General features: G+C 42.2%; 1 protein-coding gene across 2 annotated transcripts in view; it reads right to left on the reverse strand.

The window, feature by feature from the left end:
- Positions 1 to 24,447, reverse strand: part of MMP16 (matrix metallopeptidase 16) — a 940,897-nt gene that overhangs the window by 628,426 nt on the left and 288,024 nt on the right. Inside the window, exon 1 of one of the 2 annotated variants that reach the window (XM_029591618.1) lies at positions 23,120 to 23,374. The exons of the other annotated variant lie outside the window; for it this stretch is intronic. The gene's annotated coding sequence lies outside the window, so the exon portion shown is untranslated. Of the gene's footprint in view, positions 1 to 23,119; positions 23,375 to 24,447 lie in introns of those variants that run through there. 2 annotated transcript variants of the gene reach the window in all.

The following is a 24,447-nucleotide window of genomic DNA, read 5'->3' on the forward strand; positions in this document are numbered from 1 at the left end:
GCCTGCTATAGCCTTAGAAAATAAGGCCCTAAGTCTCATAACTGGGATACAGACATCCCAGGCTATAACTTGTTAAAGAAGGACAGAGAGGGCACAATAGGGGAAGGAGTAGCTATGTCAAAAAAAAAAAAAAACAATATCCAAGCAACTGAATTACAAGGGATATAGGGTAAAGAAGAAACATTATGGACTGTCCTAAAAAGAGAAGACGGTACGTCCATTTTTACTGTTGTGATCTATAGGCCTCCAACTCAAATGGATAAACTGGACTGAGACCTAATTGAGGACACCCAAAAGGTGGGAAAGAAGGAAGAAGTGCTGCTCATTGGAGATTTTAATCTGCTGGATGTGGATTGGAGCATCCCTTCTGCGGAATATACAAAAAAGTAGAGAGATAGTAGATGCCTTTCAAGATGCTCTGCTCAAACAAATGGTAATGGACTACATAAGGGAAAATGTGGTCCTTGATCTATAGCTCACTAATGGGGATAATGTTTCTGATGTTCGGGTAGGGGCTCACCTGAGCAGTAGTTATCATCAGATGGGAAGATTTGATATCATGAATAGGATAAAGAGAAGTCACACATAGACCTGAGTTTTGAATTTCACAAATGAGGACTTTGTCAAAATGCATAATTACCTGGAAGATGATGTGGAAGACTGGGAGAAAATGGGTTGGGTGGAACAAAGTTGGGCGAAATGAAAAGGAGCTATTACAAAGACATTAAATCTATATGTTAGGAAATTAAAGAAGAGTAATAGGAAAAATAAACCAATCTGGATCTCAAAGGAGGTGGCTGAAAAAATTAAGAAAAAAAGAACAGCATTAAGAAGTATAAAGGATCCAAAATAAAGGAACACAAGGAAGAATATCTGTTAAAACTGAGGGAGATGAAGAAAGAAATCAGGAAAGCAAAATGTCAAGTAGAAGAAAGAATTGCCAAAGAGGCAAAGAAAGGAGAATAAAAAACATTTTTCAGATATATCAGAGAAAGAAGGGAGGCCCAAAGTGGTATAGTGAAATTAAAACATGATGATGAGCACAGTTCGGTGTTTACTAAAGAAGACCCTGGAGAAGACTACTGCTGGTTGACAAGACCGAAGATGGAGATGGTTATCTTCGTAAATGAAACTCCATTTACGAAGATAATGTATGGGAAGAGCTAGGAAAACTGAAAGTGGACAAGGCCATGGGGGCCAAATAAGGTTCATCCCAGGATACTGAGAGAGCTCAGAGATGTGCTGGCAGGTCTGCTGCATGGCTTGTTCAACAGATCCCTGGAAACAGGAGTGGTGCCGCATGATTGGAGAAGAGTAGTGATGATCCCGCTTCACAAGAACATAAGAATATACGAAATTGCCATACTGGGTCAGACCAAGGGTCCATCAACCCAGCATCCTGTTTCCAAGAGTGGCCAATCCAGGCTACAAGTACCTCACAAGTACACAAAAACTAAGTCTATCCAACGCATCTGATGCTAGTAATAGCAGTGACTATTTTCTAAATCAACTTGATTAATAGCAGGTAATGGACTTCTCCTCCAAGAACTTATCCAAACCTTTTTTAAACCCAGCTACACTAATTGCACTAACCACATCCCCTGACAACAAATTCCAGAGTTTAATTGTGCACTGAGTGAAAAAGAATTTTCTCCAATTGGTTTTAAATGTACAACATACTAATTTCATGAAATGCCCCCTAGTCCTTCTATTATCAGAAAGAGTAAATAACCAATTCACATTTACCTTTCTAGATCTCTCATGATTTTAAACACCTCTATCATATCCCCCCTCAGCCATCTCTTCTCCAAGCTGAACAGCCCTAACCTCTTTAATATTTCGTTATAGGGGAAATGTTTCATCCCCTTTATCATTTTGGTTGCCCTTCTCTGAACCTTCTCCATCACAACTATATCTTTTTTGAGATGCGGCAACCAGAAATATACACAGTATTCAAGGTGTGATCTCACCATGGAGCTATACAAAGGACAGTTAGTCTCACCTTGGTGGTGGGAAAATTAATGGAGACACTGCTGAAGGAAAGAATAGTGAACTCTCTACAGTCAGGAGGATTGCTGGTCCCGAGGCAGAACTGATTCACCAGGGCAAGGTCTGTCAGACAAATCTGATTAATTTTTTTCATTGGGTGACTAAAGAATTGGATCAAGGAAGAGTGCTCGATGTGATCTGCTTGGATTTCAGCAAAATTTTTGATACAGTGATGCAAAGGAGGCTTGTGAATAAAATAAGAAGCATGTGAATGAGCACCAAGGTTGTGGCATGGAATACAAACTGGTTGACGGACAGAAGAAAGTGTGTAATGGTAAATGGAACCTACTCTGAAGAGAGAACAGTATTAAGTGGAGTGCCTCAAGGATCGGTGTTGGAGTCGGTTCTGTTCAATATCTTTGTGAGCGACATTGTAGAAGGGATAGAAGGTAAACTTTGTTATTTGTGGATGATACTAAGATGTGCAACAGAGTGGACATGCTGGAAGGAGTACAGCGAATGAAAAATGATTTAAGGAAGCTTGAATAGTGGTCAAAAATATGGCAGTTGGAATTCAGTGCTAAGAAGTGCTGAATTATGCATCTGGGGTTCGGTAATCCAAAAGAACTGTAAGTGATGGGAGATGAAATGATGTTGTGCATGGACCAAGAGAGGGGTGATAGTATCTAGTGATGTGAAGACAGCAAAGCAATGTGACAAGGTGACAGCTAAATTCAGAAGAATACTGACCTGCATAGATGAAAGAATAATCAGTAAGAAAAAGGAGGTGATAAACCCCTTGTACAAGTCCTTAGTGAAGCCTCACTGGAGTACTATGTTCAGTTCTGGAGACCATAACTCAAAAGGGACAGAGACAGGATGAGGTGGCCCAGATAAGGGTGATCAAAATGGTGGGGGGGGTCTCCATCAAATGATTTATGAGGAAAGGTTGAAGGACCTAAATATGTTTACCCTGGAAGAGAGGAAGTACAGGGGAGATATGATACAGACTTTCAGATACCTGAAAGGTTTTAATGATGCACAATCAACAAACCTTTTCCATTGGAAAAAAATCAGTAAAACTAGAAGTCACAAAATTCTTTATTTAAATAGGTTTCTGAAAAAAACTTTAGGAAAGTTACAGATTTTACAAACAACAAGATTGGTTATGGGAAAAAGACGGCAGGAAAGAGTGAATCTTCTGTTGTTTGCACTGCATAGGCTCTCTGTAGTTATCCCTTATGTCTGGTCCTATTTATTTGTCCAAGAATATAGATTGATATGTACCTTCTAGATCCCTTTGTCCAGGTAAGGCACAGGGCTAAAAGTACCAGTACCAAAAGAAATTCAGAAAGCAAGAATCAGATTAAGGGTAGTCTAATATGTGGCACCAAATTTCTGGAATTTATTGCCATGATTACAAGAAATGAAGGAATATATGCCATTTTGGTAATATTTTAGAAACCTAGTTGCTTGAGCAGCTGCTAGAGAAGTAACATTTAATGATAAAAAGAAAAGTTTGGAAATATAAAGGAAGATATATTCCAGTCTATAGATTGCTCTAGGAAAAGTGAAAATTCCTTAATTAGCCTTCAATAGTTGGTTAAAAGATTTTTTAGTTTATATACAAAGACTCCTTAAAATTCTAGGCATTGTGTTGCTTTTTTAAATGCTTTTTTTAATGGACTGAAAACTAGTGTAATGTGTTAAAAGAGTAAGGTTTCAAATGGCTATCTTAATTGGCAGTAATCCAATTTGCTCTAGTTGTAATTGAAAAATGCAGAATATAAATAAGTACGTAATTTAAATTAAATTAACAGCTCTTTTAATTTATGTTAATCATTTCTAAAAGATGATGCAGGTGTTTAAAACACTTACAGGTCAATTTTAAAAGCATTGCTTGTGGAAAAATGCCCACATACGTGCATCTGTGAGCTGCACGCGAATAATGTGTACTTTAAAAAGCCGCAAAATACATGCATGTGCACCCGTGTGTGTGTGAGGAATAAGGAGGCAGAAAAGAGGTGGGGCATGGGAATTGTGGGTCAGGGCCAAGATTTACGTGCGTTCTTCCATATTTTCAAACCGAAAACCACAGCACGCGTACACTAGATATCCACTTAACTTTACTGCTGCTCCTGAGGAGGAGCAAGCTTGTAGATCTTGAGTTTTAGGGCCTATAGAACAGAGTGAGGGGTCCGGGCCAACTGAGTGGCATGCAGGATGAAGAACCAGAGGAGTCTGAAAGACCTCGATATTAACTGGACAAACTGGTGAGCTAGTTGAAAAACTGAGAATGTGCCTTGCACAAGCATTTTTATAAATCCGCTGACATAAGCGTGTAAAGGTCAGCAAAGTACTATAGAAGACACATGCATGGTAGCAGGACTCGAATAAATTAGGAGCATACTTATGAGTGGTTGGTGTATTTTACAATATAAAATAGTAACTTTCAAACCGGTGCACAGGCGCACATTTGCGTGCATGCATCGTCCCACAGCTGTTGTATAACTTCTGCATGCACATGCATGCATGTTATAAAATAGTCTAACTTCATGCATATGTGCATCACATTTTAAGTGGACGCAGGCAAGGGTGCAAAACCCGCTTCTACTGCGTAAGTCGGGGAATTTTAAAATGGGCACGCACTCACGCCATTCAAGTTTACCAGTTTGTCCAGTTAACAGCTAGGTCCTCCAACCCACCTGGTTTGATAGCCTACACGATCTCTAGTTGCCCCAAACCCTTTAACCCCTCAGAATTGGCTTGCTCCTTTTATTTTATGACTTTAAACATCATCCATAACAGAAGTAAAGTTACACAGCAGAGGACCTCGGCCTGGGGGAGCATAAGTATTTATGCGCCCATCCCATGGCCTGGCTCTGAAACACCCGTGCCCCACCCAGACCACGGCGACACACCCACACATTTTTAGAAAATTTAGAGATGTGTGTGCCACAGCATTTATGTGCATATATGGGCACTTTTTAAAAATAGGTCAGTGCACGTGAGCCTGACTTCTTCGTGCATCCCCTAATTTCAGCCATCGCTGGGCTTTTAAAATTCACCTTTATGCATGTAAGTGTGCGCACAATTAAAAATTCCAGCGTATTTTGGCTTACATGCCAATACGCACATGTATGTTCTTATATTCTCAGATGGTAATTTTAAAAACACTTGTTTTAAAATTACCATCTTAAAATCTAAGAACATAAAAACTACTGGGCAGGTCAGACCAGGATTCCATCAAGGCAAGCATCCTGTTTTCACGAATACCTGGCAGGATCCCAAATACTACATAGATCCCATGCTGCTAAAGCCCAGGGATAAGAGTCTTTCCCAAGTTTACCTGGTTAATAACAGTTTATGGACTTTTTCTCAAGGAATTTCTCCAAACCTGTTTTTAAACCTAACTACAAAAATTGCCTTTACCATATCATCCCGCAATGAATTACAGAGCTTAATGGTACATTGAGAGAAAAAATATTTTCTCTGTTTTAAATGTGCTATTTAGTAACTTCGTGGAGTGTCCCTCAGTCTTTTATTTTTTGAAAGAATAAATAACTGATGTGCATGTACTCATTCCAATCCACTCATGATTTTATAGACCTCTATCATTTCTCCCATCAGCCATCTCATCTTCAAGAGCCCTAACCTCTTTAGCCTTTCCTCATAGGCGAACCATTCCATTTTCCTCATCTGAACTTATTCCAATTCTGCTATATCCTTTTTGAGATGCAGCAACCAGAATTGAATACAGTGCTCTAGATGCAATCTTACCATGGAGCAATAAAGAAGTATTATGATATCTGTTTTATTCTCCATTCCTCTTCTAATAATTCCTAGCATTCTGTTTGCTTTTTTAACAGCCGCCGCACTCTGAGCCAAGGATTTCAAAATGATGATGCCTAAATCCTTTTCTAGGATGGTTACTCAGGAATGAAACCTATGTGCATCACTTTGTACTTGTCCACATTATATTTCATCTGCTATTTGGATGTCCAGTTTTCCATTATGGTCCTCCTGGAATTTCTTGCAATCCACTTGTGATTTAACAACTCAGAATAATTGTATATCATCTGCAAACTTGATCACCTCACTCATAATTCCCTTTTCTAGAACATTTATAGATATATTAAAAGCACTGGTCCTAGTACAGTTCCATGGTGCACTCCATTATTTATCTTACTCCATTGAAAAAAACTGACCATTTAGTCCTATTGTCTGTTTCCTATTGTATAACCAGTTCGCAATCCACAATAGGACATTGCTTCCTATCCCACAACTATTTAATTTTCTCAGGAGTCTCTTGTGAGGGACTTTGTCAAATGCCTTCTGAAAATCCAAATACATTATATACACTGGCTCACGAATATCCATGTGTTTATTAAGCCCTTCAAAAAACATAGCAAATTTGTGAGACAAGATTTTCCTTTGGTAAAGGTAAATCTATGTTGGCTGTATCCCGTTAAACCATGTCTGTTTAGATGTTCTGTAATTTTGTTCTTTAGAATTGTTTCTCTGATTTTTCCCAGCACTGACATTAGGATCACTGGTTTATAGGGATGTGAATCATGTGCCCGATCGTCTTAACGATCGGGTTCGGCTAGAGGGGGGAAAAAATCTGATCGGAGGTGATGTGAATCGGAATTGGTTCCGATTCACATAGTTATTTTTTTTTTAGTGAGGCCCGACCCTTTAAAATTAACCCCTTACCTTCCCCCACCCTCCTGAAACCCCCCAAAACTTTTTACGATTACCTGGTGGTCCAGTGGGGGCGCAGGGACCGATCTCCCACTCGGGCCATCGGCGCCATTTTGGCTGCCACTCAAAAATGGCGCAGATGGCCCGATAAAAAAAAAAACCCACCCGACCCTTTAAAAATGACCCCTTAGCTTTCACCACCCTCCCGAGCCCCCCCAAAACATTTTAAAATTACCTGGTGGTCTAGTGGTGGTCCCGGGATCGATCTCCCGTTCTCGGGCCGTTGGCTGCCACTCAAAGATGGTGCCGATGACCCTTTGCTCTTACCATGTGACCAGGTATCCGTGCCATTGGCCGGCTCCTGTCACATGGTAGGAGCACTGGATGGCCGGTGCCATCTTTATGATGGTGGTGGCCATCTTTAAAGATGGCGGCGGCCAGCCAGTGCTCCTACCATGTGACAGGGGCCAGCCAATGGCACGGATACCCTGTCACATGGTAAGGGCAAAGGGCCATCGGCGCCATCTTTATGAGTGGCAGCCGACGGCCTGAGAACGGGAGATCGCTCCCGGGACCACAACTAGACCACCAGGTAATTTTAAAATGTTTTGGGGGGTTCGGGAGGGTGGGGGAAGGTAAGGGATTTGTTTTATAGGGTCAGGGTGGGTTTAGGGGTTGTTTTGGTGTGCCGGTTTTCCCCGCCCTCCCCCTCCCCCAATTTACGATTTTTCATGATAAATCGAGGGAATTTCTATTGTATCGCGACTCAATGATTTTTGATGATTTAAAATATATCTGGCGATTGTTTTAAATCGTCAAAAAACGATTCACATCCCTACTGGTTTATAGTTTCAAGGATCACTGCTGGAACACTTTTTAAAGATTGGCATTACATTAATCATCCTCCAGCCCTGTCTTTAAAGAATATAAGCCAAACAAATAAATGACCAGTATGGCAATCCCCTTCTTCCTCCTCCCCCAAATATCTTATAAAGGTCCTGTCGGGCTATGCTCTCCTCACAACCTTTAAATAGTACAGAGATCCCTGTCCTGGTGTTTGATAAATTCAACTATCAGCATGCCCCCCCCCCCCCCCCCCCCGCCGCCCATCTCTCCCATCCACCTGCAAGGCTTTAAACATTATGGCACCCTGCTTCACCCAACCCTACCCATTCCCCCTGATACCTTAATTTTTTATTGCCAAGAGCAGGAGAACCTCAGTCCCGCTCCTGGCACCTCCAGGGACATTATTGGAAGCTGAGGGGTTATCAAACACCCCAAGCTCCTGGGTTTCTTCCAAAAGGAGTGAAAGATCAGTCTTTCAATGCTCTTAGGCTTGTGAATATGCCCTGCAACCTTTCCAAATAAAAAAAAGTAAATGAATAACCTTACAACAATACAAAACTTGAGTTGATCCAAAATAAAATGGTTTACTGGGGTCCTAGATGCAGATGAATGACGTAACAAACAGTACATTTAGGTCTGTTGCAATCCATACAGAAAGAAAATCTATACTCAGCCAATAGTTATTAGAGATGTGAATTGGAATCGGAATCGGTTCGTTTCCGGTTCCGATTCAAATCGTGCATTTTTTTTTCGTCCGGCCCGATCGTTTGTTTTTTTTTTATCGGCTGCACCCGATCCAATAAACAAAAAACCCACCTGACCCTTTAAAACCGCTCCCTTAGCCTCCACCACCCTCCTGACCCCCCCCCCCAAAATGTTTTAAAATTACCTGGTGGTCCAGTGGGGGTCCCGGGAGCATTCTCTCGCGCTCGGGCTGTCGGCCGATAAACAAAAAACCCACCCCGACCCTTTAAACACTCCCTTAGCCTCCACCACCCTCCCGACCCCCCAAAAAACTTTTTTAAATTACCTGGTGGTCCAGTGGGCCCCGGGAGCGATCTCCCGCTCTCGGGCTGTCGGCTGCCACTAATAAAAATGGCGCCGGCCATCCAGTGCTCCTACCATGTGACAGGGGCTGGCCAATGGCACGGTTACCCTGTCACAAGGTAAGAGCAAAGGGCCATCGGCGCCATTTTTATTAGTGGCAGCCGACGGCCCGAGAATGGGAGATCGCTCCCGGGACCCCCACTGGACCACCAGGTACCTGTGAAAATTGTTTTGGTGGGGGGGGGGGGGGGGTCGGGAGGGTGGGGAAAGCTAAGGGATTAGTTTCAAAGGATCAGGGTGGGTTTAGGGATTATTTTTGTGTGCCGTTTTTCCCGCCCTCCCCCAAAACGATAAGAGAACCCCACGAACAATATTGTGGGGTTTTCCTATCGGTATCGGGGAGCCCCTGATTTCTGATGATTTTGAAAATATTGTACGATATTTTCAATCGTCTGAAATACGATTCACATCCCTAATGGGGACTCTTTCTGCCACACCAAGTAAATCCAGAGGAAAAGGCTTGAAAAGGGGATGACTTATACCCAAGCTGATCTCATGGCTTCTTCCACTAGTCAGGTGGCAAACCAGCAGCCATGTATCTTAAGCAGCACTATAGAAAAAATGGGTTGATGGTCCATATCACTGTTCTGGGGCAAGAGACAGGTGGCATCAAAAGAAGAAATAAGGAACACTGGGGAAATGATTGACCGAGATGACTAGCCCCTGCAGGTAGTAAAAATGTGGGCTTTAAGTGTCTGCTGCATGGCTTAGCCTTCAATTACAAAGTGCTCTCCTTGATTATATTTAGTTGTCAGGTTATCCCCACCCTGTATAACCAGTACTGAGATCACATATAGGCATAGGTGGATTAGACAAAGGGAAGTAACATGCATTTCACCAGCAATATCAAGATCAGAGTGAATGCTATATAGGCTTAAATTATTTAAAAAGGGGATTAAAACTTGACTTTTTAAACAAGCCTACCAAGAGCTGTTAGCATAATTATCTAACACTTCTGATTTAATACCAAGGTAATGTATTTTTTTATTTTTATTATATTATCTCTATCCTAACTATACTACCTCTCTAAGGGCCTCATTTTCTAAAGTATCGCAGGCCTGCGATACTTTAGAAGATGAGGGGCGAGGGGCCGAAATGGGGGACGGACCTGCACTAGCCGGCAGCAATCGCACCGTCGTGGTGCGATCGCTGCCGGTTTTGCACCCAATAGCGCCACCATAGGAGGTGTAGCTATTGGGAGCGAAATAGGCAGCGAAAAGGCACTTACCTTTTTGCTGTGCGACTCCTCCTCTTCCATGGCCGACTCTGCCCCCATTTTGATATCGCACGCAAAAAGGGACATTTCACGTGCGAAACGTCCCTTACCGCATGAGATACGTTTGGAAAATAAGGCCCTAAGTGTTTAAATTTTGATTATTTAGCATACTATTTAGTTTGCTATGTTAATCATATTATGAAATAATGTATTTCTTTCTTCTTTGGAAATGCAAATAATTTTAAATGATTAATTGCTAACTACTGTAAACCAATTTGTTATGCTCGCATGAAAAGTTAGTATATAAAAATTATTAAATAAATAAATCTCCCTGACAGCACATTGAAGGGACATGGCTGAGATAGGGGCTTGCAGCAGCTCTTGCAGGACTGAGCATCACAGTGTAGGTGGGATTTACTGCATACCCAGGTGATGGATAGCTCTCATACTTTGTGCAATATTCTATCTGCCATAGGAAAGATGCTGGAGAGTTCACCGCTAGACCACAAAGGCAGAAGTCTTCATGTAGGTTAAGAACATAAGAACATGCCATACTGAGTTGGACCAAGGGTCCATCAAGTCCAGTATCCTATTTCTAACAGTTGCCAATCCAGGCTATAAGTACCTGGCAAATACCCAAAAACTAAGTCTATCTCATGCTACTGCTGCTAGTAATAGCAATGGCTATTTTCTAAGTCAACTTGGTTAATAGCAGGTAATAGACATCTGCTCTAAGAATGTTTCCTAACCTTTTTTAAACCCAGCTGCACTAACTGCACTAACCACATCCTCTGACAACAAATTCCAGAGTTTAATTGTGTGTTGAGTGAAAATGAACTTTCTCTGATCAGTTTTTTTTTTTTATATTTAATCTTTATTAATTTTAAACATAACATACAAAGTATCCACTTTGTCACGAAATATGGTTAAGACAATAAAAAAAAAAAAGAAAGAAAAAAAATCCACATTTATGCAATTACAAATACAGTAATTTGTTCACCATTAAATTATTAATCTTAACCCTTTAGACCCCTAAATAATGGGGGTAGAGTACATGCAAATTAAAGGGGAAAAAGGTAATAAACAACTTTTTAGAAAATAGGCGACTTATTAAGACCGGTTATTTTCTTATATGGATGATATTAACTACTGCCTAATTGCAGCGATGTTTTCTTTACTTCAATAAAGCTTCTGAGTTGCTCAGGTTGAAAGAAGATATAGTTGTTACTTTCAAACTTTACAATGCATTTGCAGAGGCTCCCACTGCAAGTACTTCTTGTTTTAAAGCGAGAACATTTTTCCTTTTAACTTGCGATGATTTAGTTAAGTCCGGAAATATTCTCACGTTTGATCCCAGAAACACAGCTTTAATTTTCTTGAAGTAGGCACACATGATTATTCCCAAATCATTTTCATTAAAACGGGAAATTAATAAAGTAGATCTTTCTGCAACTTCATATGTGGATGTTTCAAGAAATGCTGTTAGATTTTCTAACACATTAGGAGGCATGTTTGCTGGTTACCCTGTATAGGTAGAAAAAAATACTTTTTCCAGGGGTGGAGTCTGCTCAGAGGGAATTTCCAATACTTCAGAGAAATATCTTTTAATTTTCAACCTGGGAATTTCTTCAACCACCCTGGGAAAATTGAGTAACCTCAAATTCAAATGTCTCAATTTATTCTCTATGTTTTCAATTTTCTTGTTCATAGCATTACAATCTTGTATAATCGTTGCCTGTACTTGTTTAGTTTGGTTAATCTCGGTCTCTATATTTTGAATGTTTTCATCAATTTCTGATTTATATCCTTGGAAATTCTTGTTCAGTGTTTCCATTTGTAATGAAATGGTGTTTATTTTCCCTGAGCTTACCTCAAAAGCCTTTACCATAGCAAGTGATAGATTCCATAATAAATCTAAGGTCACTACCTCCGGCCTCTACATGGCCAAAGCTACTTCGGGGGAAAGAGGGCGTATCACAGACTGCTCACCTTCTCCATTGGTCTGGTCTCCTCCTCTATCCTGGTCTGAATCTCCACGGTAGCTCTCTCCGTTGTTCGTGGAGGATTGCGCCGGTTCTTCCATCCCCACAGCCCCCTCAGGTTGGTAAAGCTGCTCACCCACTTCGGGGCTCGACCCCAATCGCGGTGTTGAGGTTCCGCGCGCAGCCGGAGGCAGTCTATCATCCAAGGGGCTTAGGGAAACTGCTTCTGAGGTCGGGTCACATTCCCCTTCCTGTGACCCGACAGCCGGATCTCCTAGCTCTGATATTACCGGTTTCCCGATGCATTGTGAGATAATCCTCTGTCCGGAGGGAAGTGCAGGTATCGAGGGGTAACTCTGGTCTTCCCCTTACACTTTGGTAGCATAATATTCTTAGAAATTTTCCAGAGGTAAAAACGCCGGTACAGGTCTGAGCAACGCGTCTGTCTAAGGCGCCATCATGACTCCAATCCCTTCTGATCAGTTTTAAATGTGCTACATGTTTGCTTCATGGAGTGCCCCCTTGTCCTTCTATTATCTGAACGAGTAAATAATCGATTCACATTTACCCATTCTAGACCTCTCATGATTTTAAACATCTCTATCATATCTCCCCTCATCCATCTCTTCTCCAAGCTGAACAGTCATAACATCTTTAGTCTTTCCTCATAGGGGAACTGTTCCATCCCCTTTATCATTTTGGTCACCCTTCTCTTTACTTTCTCCATTGCAACTATATTGTTTTTGGGATGCAGCAACCAGAATTGTACACAGTATTCAAGGTGCAGTCTCACCATGGAGCGATACAGAGGCATTATGACATTTTCTATTTTATTCACCATTTCCTTCCTAATAATTCCTAACATTCTGTTTGCTTTTTTGACTGCCGCAGCACATTGAGCCAACAATTTCAATGTATTATCCACTATGACGCCTAGATCTCTTTCCTGGGTGATAGCTCCTAATATGTAACCTAACATTGTGTAAATTTCATCTGCCATTTGGATGCCCAATTTTCCAGTCTAACAAGGTCCTCCTGCAATTTATCACAATTCGTTTGTGATGTAACTACTCTAAATAGTTTTGTATCATCTGAAAATTTGATTACCTCACTCGTTGTATTCCTTTCCAGATCATTTATAAATATATAGAAATGAGTTTTGTTTTTCTGGCTCAGGTCGGGTTTCAGTTCGGGCACTTTGTGGGAAAACTCATTTTTCCCACGGATCGTTTTTCGCCAAAAACGAAGCTGGAACCCGACCCAAACCCGGAAAAATGAATCAAAAAAACAAACAAACCCCAAATCGGAAACCCCCCCACCCCAACCCTTCAATTTTACTTTCTTACAACCCCCCCACCATCCCGATCCCTCCCCAAGACTTACTAAAAGCCCTGGTGGTCCAGTGGGGTCCCACGAGCAATCTCTCCCTCCAGGCTGTTGGGCCTGCTATGAATCAAAATAGCGCCAATAGCCTTTTGCCCTTATGATGTTACAGGGGCTACCGGTGCCATTGGTCAGCCCCTGTCACATGGTAGGAGTAATGGACGGCCAGTGCCATCCTGTGCTCCTACCATGTGACAGGGACCGACCAAAGACACCAGTAGCCCCTGTGACATAGTAAGGGCAAAGGCTATCGGTGCCATTTTGATTACTGGCAACGACGGCCCGAGTGCAGGAGATTGCTCCTGGAACCCTGCTGGACCACCAGGGACTTTTGGCAAGTCTTGGGGGACCCTCCTGACCCCACATCTTTCCTATAGTAAATATTCTGGAAGAAAAGTTAGAGGTTTTCCATGAACAGACATAAATGAATGCAGAGGTTTTGAAGTTTAAGGACTCCTTGTAGTAGCAGGTACAAGAGAGACTAAAACCGCTGACACAAAAGAATACATATATATTTGTCACACTTTTTTATTCAGTATCTCACACACATGAGATTTTTGTAGGTAAGGTACGTGAACAGGAGTATCAGATGCAAAGACATAGCACAGGAAAGAGTGGCCACACCAGAGAGTAGTGTAAGCATAAGCAACTCCCTGTCAGTTACCACTTCCTCCCCCACCTCAATTCACCAAATCAAATTTGCCCCCACAGAACTATCTCTTCTGGCACAGGCCATAACTAAAGCAGCTGGCACAAGAGACCCAAGGTCCATCCCAGCAAAGGATGCTCAGGCACAAATTTCTGCTATCTCACATTGAGACCATGGACACAGATGCACTGGCTAACAGCGCAAGCCTGCGATAGGGCCTCATTTTCCAAAGCTATGTTACCAAACCTTAATGGCACCTGTGTAATTTGATATATTTTAACATTTTTATGTGCCTTATTGTAAACCGTTGTGATGGTACTCAATGGTATAGAAAAAAAAAGTCACGGTGTGACTGAACAATGGTATAGAAAAAAGTTAAATAAATAAATAAATAAATAAAATATAGGTTGAAAAATGCTTGGATCCTCTAGCATGATCTTTCATGTTAAGGGAGTGCAGTGCCTGCTTCTTATCTTCTGGCAAATGAGCAACCAGTGATTCACCCCACTTATTGTCCAGTTTCTACAACTTGCTGCCAAATAAAAGCGAGATGTTAAAGGACAATTTGGTGAGTTTAGCCTTGGAGGTTGCATCGGTCAACCAATTTCTCAACCATAACTGATACCTGGCTGCTACTATCGAAGACACCCCTTTGGCTGAAGTGCGAACCAAATCACAGCCTGCATCTGCTAAGAAGGCAGCAGCTGGTTCCATAACTACCCTGGAGTTTAATCCAGAAACATCAACCTCTTGGGAGAGAAGCAAACAAGAGCAAGTACCCAAGGAACAACAAGAAGCAATCTGCAAGGTCACTGCTACTGCTTCAAATGCTTGCTTAAGTATAGTCTCTATCTTTTTTATCATGAGCATTCTTCAAGGACGCTCCTCCTTCCACGGGAATAGTAGTCCACTTGAATCTACCTTTAGAAAACCTAAGTGCTCTCTTACCACAGGATCCAGAAGATACAGGACTTCCAAAATCTGACCCCCTTTTAAATTAGCCTCTGGGGTGCCCCACTCAAAATCAGTCAATTCTTGAATGGTCTCCATCATAGGGAAAAAACAAGAGGCTTTATGCAAGGAAATCAAAATGGGACTTCTCTTTGGCTGAGACATTGAATCTGCCCCAGGAACTCCAAGCATTTTCAAGGCCTGGGAAACCAGAGCTGGCAATTCATCTCTATAAAAGAACCATAACAGTTCTATATGGTTCTAATCCGGGGGGAATTTCACTATCCTCAAGAGAAGCAAGATAGACATCATCATCCGTGCTATCTGGATCTCTATCCAGAGGTCCAACTACCACTCTATGAGCATTTTGGCACTTAATAGAGGGTTCAGGTGTTGCGAGTGCGGGCCTTCAGATCCTATTGCGTGTCACGGAGGTGCAGTCGCTTCTCAAGGGGGATTGTGAGCCCTTGGGCCAAGGGATGGCTCAGGAAGGAGCCTCAAGATGCACACTGTGAGAGGTGAGAGAGTACCAGCACGGGCAGAGCAGGAACAAGGCTGGACTGAAGACTAGGCAAGGAACAACCGGAACAGGAGCTAGGCAGGCTCTGCCCTCCACTGGACCTACATGCATCAATGAGACCCAGCAACACAATGCTGGTCTCAGAAGTAGCCGTCCGGCCACTCTATAGCCCTTCTGGACCCGCCGCTTGGGAACAATGAGTGCATGTGGCCAGACGGAGGCTGAGCACAAGAACAAGATGAGACATGGAACGGAACAGAAGACTCAGGATACTCGGAGGACTCAGACAAGAATTCAAGTTACTAGGAAGTCTCAGGCAAGTATATAGGAGAAAGTACTGGGTGAGTGCTGCATTGCAGCATGCCCTACACAGCCGCCCATGGCTGGTCGCGAACCACGCCAAAAGCGAAGCAGACTCCAGGCGAAGCAGTGGAATTTGAAGCCAGAACATGATGAAGATTCAGGAGAGGCCTGCACCGAAAAGTGCCCTACACAGCCACCCATGGCTGGTCACAGACCACTCCGAAGTGGAGCAGGCTTTGGCAGAGTCTCAGGCATGGACGGAAGCAAGCACAAGGAACTCCGAAGACCGGGACAGGATTCAAGACTCAGGATTCAAAAGCTGGCATTAAAAACAGGAGTCTTCTGGAGGCCTGCGCTGCTGACAAGAAGAAGGCTTTGTACCACGAGGCACCCTACACAGCCCTCCATGAGCTGGTTATGGACCAAAATTGTGGCATGCCAGGAAAGGTGAACAGAAGAGGGACCCGGGAACTGGACGAAGAGCTGAAGATGAGACGGACGGAGCCAGGACAGGAACATCGGACATCAGGAACGTGGAACATGGTACCCCCGGAAATGGAACATCAGGACCACGAAACAAGCAATAAAGGAGCTCTGACGAGGGACGAGACCAGGAATATCAAGGTGAAGAACTTCAGGAACACGAACATGGAACGAAGATCCATCAAGGTACAGGAAGAACACGGAGGACCTGGATCAGAATGAAGACCACAGACCACTGTGCTGACCAGATCCGAAGACCCTGAGGGAATGAAGCAGAGCCCTTTTATAGGGCTCTTCTAGGAACATAGAGATGATTTCATCCATTGGGGCCACGGGTTTTTCCCACCACTGGCCCTTTAAATAGAAAAGAGATGGTGGCGCCCGCACCTAGAGGGAGCCAAGAAGCAGGCTGCCTCAGTGGTGTCCCTGCCACATTGGAACAAGGCTGGAAGTAATTTCCACGCCGCATAAGAGATCCTAGTGGCGGCGCACAGGCCGCAAAGATGGAGGCAGTGGTGGCAGCATCTTCCTGCCACTTGGGAGATCCGGCAGCAGCCTCTCTGCCGCACAGGGTGGTATTGGACCGCACAGAGGCGGCAGTGGAAAGCCAGGATGGCATAGGCCACCTCAAGGGAGTCCTGTGGCATCGGGCCGGTAGTGATAAGTGAAGGGCCTGCTCACAAGATGAGGTCCACGGGCAGGTTCGTAACCCCAGGCAAGGATCCTACCTGCACCTCTGCTCTAGGAGCATTGGACAGAGCCGAGGACTGCACCTGAAGAAAGGATTGCAAACCCTGGAAAAACTCTACCTATGAAAAAGTTGAGGTATCCAGACCAGGAGGTACCTTAGGTACACCCACTGAGCTACCTTCCCCTGCTAAGTAACCAGTTAAGGGAGTTACAAAATCAGACGCCCCACCTGAGCCATCTTTACCCAGATCCACATCTGGCTGGGAAGAACCAGGCTTAGTGAAATCAGAGGAAGACAATTCTCCCTGAGCCTCCAAACACCACTGGCACAAATCAGCGGGCATTCCTGGCTGAGATGCCTGAAGATGACAAGCGGTGCAAAGAGAAAGTCGTTTAGACTTTTTAGGTATATGTGCCATTATGGATGACAGCGCACTAAGTGGTGGCCAGAGGCATGCGTCTAGCTGTTTTACTTTTTTTTTTTAATTTGTTATAAGTAGGGATGTGAATCGTGTCCTCGATCGTCTTAACGATCGATTTCGGCTGGGAGGGGGAGGGAATCGTATTGTTGCCGTTTGGGGGGGTAAAATATCGTGAAAAAATCGTGAAAAATCGAAAAACCGGCACATTAAAACCCCCTAAAACCCACCCCCGACCCTTTAAATTAAATCCCCCACCCTCCCGAACCCCCCCCCAAATAACTTAAATAACCTGCGGGTCCAGCGGCGGTCCGGAACGGGCTCCTGCTCCTGAATCTTGTCGTCTTCAGCCGGCGCCATTTTCCAAAATGGCGCCGAAAAATGGCGGCGGCCATAGACGAAAAAGATTGGACGGCAGGAGGTCCTTCCGGACCCCCGCTGGACTTTTGGCAAGTCTCGTGGGGGTCAGGAGGCCCCCCACAAGCTGGCCAAAAGTTCCTGGAGGTCCAGCGGGGGTCAGGGAGCGATTTCCCGCCGCGAATCGTTTTCGTACGGAAAATGGCGCCGGCAGGAGATCGACTGCAGGAGGTCGTTCAGCGAGGCGCCGGAACCCTCGCTGAACGACCTCCTGCAGTCGATCTCCTGCCGGCGCCATTTTCCGTACGAAAACGATTCGCGGCGGGAAATCGCTCCCTGACCCCGCTGGACCTCCAGGAACTTTTGGCCAGCTTGTGGGGGGCCTCCTGACCCCCACGAGACTTTTCGTCTATGGCCGCCGCCATTTTTCGGCGCCATTTTGGAAAATGGCGCCGGCTGAAGACGACAAGATTCAGGAGCAGGAGCCCGTTCCGGACCGCTGCCGTTCCGGACCGCCGCTGGACCCGCAGATTATTTAAGTTATTGGGGGGGGTTCGGGAGGGTGGGGGATTTAATTTAAAGGGTCGGGGGTGGGTTTTAGGGGGTTTTAGTGTGCCGGCTCACGATTCTAACGATTTATAACGATAAATCGTTAGAATCTGTATTGTATTGTGTTCCATAACGGTTTAAGACGATATTAAAATTATCGGACGATAATTTTAATCGTCCTAAAACGATTCACATCCCTAGTTATAAGCGCTCAACTGGGCGCCCAAAAATTATGCATCTAACACATAGCAGCACACACCTAGGCACTTACCTAGGCATAAAAAAAATAAGCCCACAAAAAAACTTAAGCGCACAATACCATACCATGCCATAGAGGCATGCGGCCTCTATGGCATTGATTAATGTGAGCACTCAGACTACAAGGCCAGAATGTGTGTCCAAAAGCTGGGCGCACAACCTGGGCGCACAGGTTGACACACATGCCAGACTGACAATCCTGTAGAGGACGGCCTTAGAAAGCACGCAAAAAGCCATTGCAGCCTACCACACAGCACACAGCAAAAAGCCTTGGAGTGGAGTCTAGCCTAAGGAGGCTGCTCAACCCATCAGGCTGCCCACATCCCTCGACCTTCCACAGAGTGAGACAAACGACGGGCCGGGGAACCGAGCACAGAGACTGGAGGAATAGGAAGCCCTGCACAACAAAAAACCTCTTTCTAAGCCTCTGTATAATTTTTTTTTTTTTTTTTAACTTACCGGAGCTCAGCCTTACCTGGCTGAGTATAGAGATGGTATCTGGCTGTGGGGCAAGAGGTCATGTGCCATCACCACTGCACAAGACTTCCTGCACCCACTGTCTTTCAGCTGCTCAAGCAGTTAAGTCCACGTCGGCAGAAAAATCAACTAACAGACCAAGGCACTCATCTAAGGGAACACGGATATCACTTCAGGAATTCTCAACTGTAGGAAGGTCCATTTGGAATCACCGCCGAAGAACAAGGTGAATTTATTTCCTTAATACTCCTTTTATTTAAAATAAAGCAATCCCCAATGGGGAGATGCACATCTACCATCTGCTGGAGACAAACAATACTGGCAGGCTGATGACACTGCAGGGGTATATAAACTGTGATGTCAGTTTGCTCCAACTCCATCTACTGGTAGAGGTACATAACACACTTGTTACGGATTCATGTGACTGGAATCTAAGAAATGCCACAATATTAGTTTAATTTACATGTGTAAATCATTTTTATAATTACCCCCTAATAGTACATCCCTAATAGTTGTTATGAAAGAATACAATCTGGTTCATTGCTGAAAGGCTGTCAACAAGAACTTTAAAAACACATTTTAATATTTTTAAGAATATCTAAGTCTGAAGTAATTATGCCTACTTACTACAAATAATTTCCTGTCACAGAATATATATTTCTTAGGTAAAATCATATCAATATAAGATTGAATTCAACTGCACATTTTTCTAACATTAATACAGTACTGTCACTTTCACAAGTTATACCATTTTTCTATTAGTACATGGCTGCAAAATGACAACCCTCATATGTTCCCCCTTTTATTAGTTCAGCACTGCAAATTTATTTGATTTTGTGATGTGTAAATAAAAGTGACAGTTAATTAAAACAATTTGTTTTCAGCAACTAGAGACTCAAGCCACCCAATTCGAGTCTCAGAAAAATTTCAAGCAGAAAGATATTTGTCAACTTTGACAAATAAAAATAATCACATTTTGTTTTTAACCACCACCGACTCCCCCCTTCCATATACACACATATTTTTATGCTATTCAAAGTGAAGGCTGGACTAAAAACATCAATATATATATATTTGAGCTCTGACCGACGTGCCGCGAATGCGCAGAAGAGAGCAGCTCTGACCGACGTGCCGCGCCTGCACAGAAGAGAAAGCTCTGATAGACATGCCGCGAATGCACAGAAGAGAGCAGCTCTGACCGCGTGGAAAAGAGAGCTCTGACCGACGTGCCGCGAAAGATCAGAAGACGTAGTATATAAAACTGTACTGTAGACATCAACTCTAATTTTCTTCTTTGGCTCTTCCATTACACTTTTCCAAACAAACATCTCGCCCGTTTTAATGGGCTCAACAGCTTGTAGAGGTCCATATTCAGCCTCTGTGCGGCTCAGCTAGTTACCTGGATAAACTTTTCCAGCTAACTAGTGCTGTATATTCAGCGGCACAAACTGACTGTCATAAAGCTAGCTGGATAAGTTTATCTTGCTAACTTTAGGACAAATCTATGGGCTCACCTGAGTTAGCCGGATAAGTCATCCAGCTAATTCTGAATATCAGAGTTAGCCAGATAATTTATCTGGCTAACTCAACTCCTCCCAGTTTTATGCCCCTGGAAGCCCCCTAACTTATCCACTTAAAATTCTAGCTGGACCTCATGATTGAAGAGCATTAATGTGGTTTCCTGTGATACTTTGGGTTTCTGAATTGTAGTTATTTTAACAGAGAATGTGATTTTTATTCACTTAAGTGAGGGGGGGGGATATTTTTGCTGGAAATTCTTCAGAGTTACAAATTTGGGTGAATCAAGCTCAACGTGTTAGCATCTATAGAGAACTTCAATTAAAGTCTTATCCAAATATTAATTTTTATAGATGTGTGTATGACTAATATGCATCCATGTGAATATGTGGCCCTGTACCCATAAAGCATCCTCAGAGTGTGAATACCAATACGCTTCCTGCCCTTCAAATGTTTCTGAGAGGCTGAATAATTTGTGCAAGTTGATGGAAACTTCTCTTGACTTTCCTGGTGATATCTGTGGCCCCCTGTGAATATCTGTGAATTGCTGCAGGTTCTGTAAAATTTTAGAAGCTCACTGCGGTAGCTCTGCCATTCATTTTCCTTGCAGTTGCTGCTTATATTTCTGTCATCAGGCAGTGTTGTGAGCATCTATGTGGCTAAGTCTGTTCTGTCAAGATGTTGGAATATGCAGGCCGACAATAATGTGACTCAGTATCATTGTACTTTTTCTTTAGGAAAATTTGTGCCCAAAAACAAAAAGTCTTGGGTGACTTGTGTCATACCTGAAATGCATATGCTATTCTCTCATTATTTCAAATATTTTTTAGGGGTTTTCTGTCTTTCACTTTTATAATATACTGCTTTCTGCCATTTATGTATAGGGCATTAGTGTCATTGCACTTCATAAAAAAGAAAACATGATGAGGTCCATATCCAAAAGCCATTTAGACGGATAACGAAACAGTTATCCATCTAAATGGCTTACCCAGCAATATTCAGCTCGTAGCTGGCTAAATTGTGGCTGGTTAACTAGTTATCCAGCTAGAATTTAGTCAGATAAAATGGGGGTGATCTTGTGGGGGCAGGAGGCTTACTGAGGAGAAGCAGGGTTAGCCACATAAGTTATACATAACTGGCTAACTTTAAGATAGCCCGGTATATTCAGCGGTACAACCGCACCACTTAATATATTCTACTAGTTAGCTGGCTATGTATAACCAGCTAACTAGCACAGCTGCAGAGCAGCTGAATATGGACCTCAATTATTATAACAATATAAATAGTTCATGATACATGTCTAGATCAGGGTCTCTCATATCACAGCTATTTTTGGAAACAGGCACATTTATGTATATATAGGTTTTAAAAAATGAAATCTGGTGTCAAACTGAAAACTTACGTCTAGTTGTATTACTGCAACATTGTTGTCTGTTCTTCTGAGACGAAGGACTTCTGCCCCTTACTGTCTTTCCTTTGGGTATGTCTAAAAACAACTAAGGCTTATTGCTATTTGCTGCAATAATGCATGCACTGAAATAAAATGATTTGTCCTAGGCCATTTAGCAGCAGCAGTTGGACAGACTTTCTAAAATTGCTAAGTGACTGAAAAATCATTCTTGTCAGCTTTTTTACTATAAAAGTATAATGTAAGTTGTCATATTTTGTGGAAAAAGAAAAAAACCTGTGCTTTCCAGAAATCATTTGTTAGGATGGTTTAAATCAGCTGCAGAAGATGGTAGATACTACATCTTGGTTAAAAGAAAAAAAAACACATGCTGATTTATTTTCTTTCATAGCTTGCGAAAGAAATGAATTTAGCTTGAAATCAAATTAGAATTCAGAAAAGATCAATTCTTATTACATTTCCTTGCATTACCATCATCATAGATGAATTTCAGTCAATCATAGTGTGGAAAAGTACCAAACAGAATAAAATCACACGCAGATCACACAATGAATATCTTTGAATGTTTGGAAACTTAGACATTCTAATATCAAAGAGCAAGGAGGCCTTTGAGCATTGCACCCCCTCTGGGGAGGAGATGAGAATCCAGTGCAAATGTTTTCATGAAACAAGATTTCTAAGTATTATATCCTAAGAAAAGAGCAGAAGGAAGAAAGTGAAGGCTATCTCTTTTCAGCATTTTATAGTTCACTTGACCTTGCTCTCTTGGGTCCATTTCTAATTTTCACAGTCAGTCACATCTCAAGATTCAGAGGCAGAAAACAGAAAAGAGTGCTTGACAGAAGGAAATACTGCCCCCACTGTAAAACTGAGATACTTTAATGGCCCCTAGTAAAGTTGCTGCCATTTTAGGGCAGATAAATTACAAGCAAAGCACTTTTCTGGATTAACTCTTAAAAGAAAATTCTTTGTCATACACATCTGTAAAACTCCTTGTCATTTTGTTTCTAAATGCTTTCATCCTCAAACATAAATTGAAAAAAAAACATTCTGCTAATTATATGTTGATATTTCTTATTGATCCTGACAGACTACTGCCAAACAGACATCATTTATGACCAGAATGTCCCAATTGTCAATATTTAGACTTTACAATATGAAAAATCTAAATAAACGTTTACAAAAAAAATGGGCAAATGGAGATTTAAGTAGAATATCAGAATGAATTCCAACAACACAAGATAAAAATCCTGAAAATGTCATGCTAGGGCAATTAACATAATAAAGTGCACTTGGATTTAAAAACTCACCTTTCTAAATCTTATTTCAAAGCTAGTAAGATACCAGGTAGAGTAGGTATTTCCCAACCCCATAGAAAGTAAAATCTAAGGCATCTATTTCAGTAACCTTTGGTACTGACAGGTTTTTGAATCCCACGATATTTTCACCTGCAGTAAAATACCACTGGGAAAAATACCACAGTTTATCTGACTCCTACAGTATACTGCCCCATAACTGCAGGGTTGCCTTTGTGCCCCCCATAACTTTCCCCAGGCCTAATTAAAAAATAAACCTGGTGGTCTAGTGGGCTGAGGGCCCAGAATCCAGTCCCTCCCCTCCAGGCTGGGACCTTTTCACCAAAACTGTGAAATGTTAGAAGGCCTTTGAGCCTTGTCCAGCTGACTGCAAAGCCCTCCCCCTCCCAATAAATGATTTTGCATAATTGTGCAGTTCATTACCATTTTGCATGGAATTTTCACTGCCCTTTGTAAGAGTTAACTAACATGCTGTTAACACTCATTAAGCTGATAGCACATGTTAGCAGTGCATTTTATGTGGATTAACTCTTTTTTTGAAGAGCAGAGCGGGTTAGAACAAAATATAAAATGTTAAATCCCTAATAGACAAATTATAGTGGGAGTTCCACTCAAGGCTAATTGGCAATCGAATGCATTTGCCTACAAAGACTACCAATAGTAGAATGGCAACCCGTAGATAGATGTACAAAACTGAAACACAGAAGATTAACAAGCAAATCACCATGAGAGAGATAAAATGTAGAACAACCATTCAGCTGAGCAATTTTCAATCTTGAAGTGTTACTACTAGCTGAAAGGTATTTCAAAATCTCAACTTCTTTATTTCCATATCTGATCTTGGAGGACCTTTCATTGTTATCCTATTTTAGTTTACTTCTATTTTCACAAATTTTAGTTTATAGTATATACATTTTACTAAAGCCATGTACTCTGTTTTTAAAAAGTATCTTTATCCAAGTTCACTCTCCAGCTGCTAATGTTATAGTAATACTTTCCCTTTCTCCTCCAGCTCAATTGAAAACAAAGCTTTTACTTTAATCTGGATGTCACAATCACTAAATTTAAAAACAGTAAATAAAAGTGTAAGAGAGCAATTTTCAAAAGTCATTCCCTCAAGTGGGAACTTTGAAAAATGCATACCCTATCTTGGGTAAAGTCATCTGTAGAAGGAATGTGCATTTGTTTGAAATGAAATAGGAAATGTCAATGACATTTATTAATTTGTTTCATGATGTTTTCAAATAACTCAGAACTAAAAACAACATTTTGTTGGTTTTATATTGTTTCATTTTATTTATTTATATATTTATTTAAGCATT

The sequence above is a fragment of the Rhinatrema bivittatum genome, chromosome 2 (genome assembly GCF_901001135.1).
Source record: "Rhinatrema bivittatum chromosome 2, aRhiBiv1.1, whole genome shotgun sequence".
In the NCBI taxonomy this organism is placed as follows: domain Eukaryota; kingdom Metazoa; phylum Chordata; class Amphibia; order Gymnophiona; family Rhinatrematidae; genus Rhinatrema; species Rhinatrema bivittatum.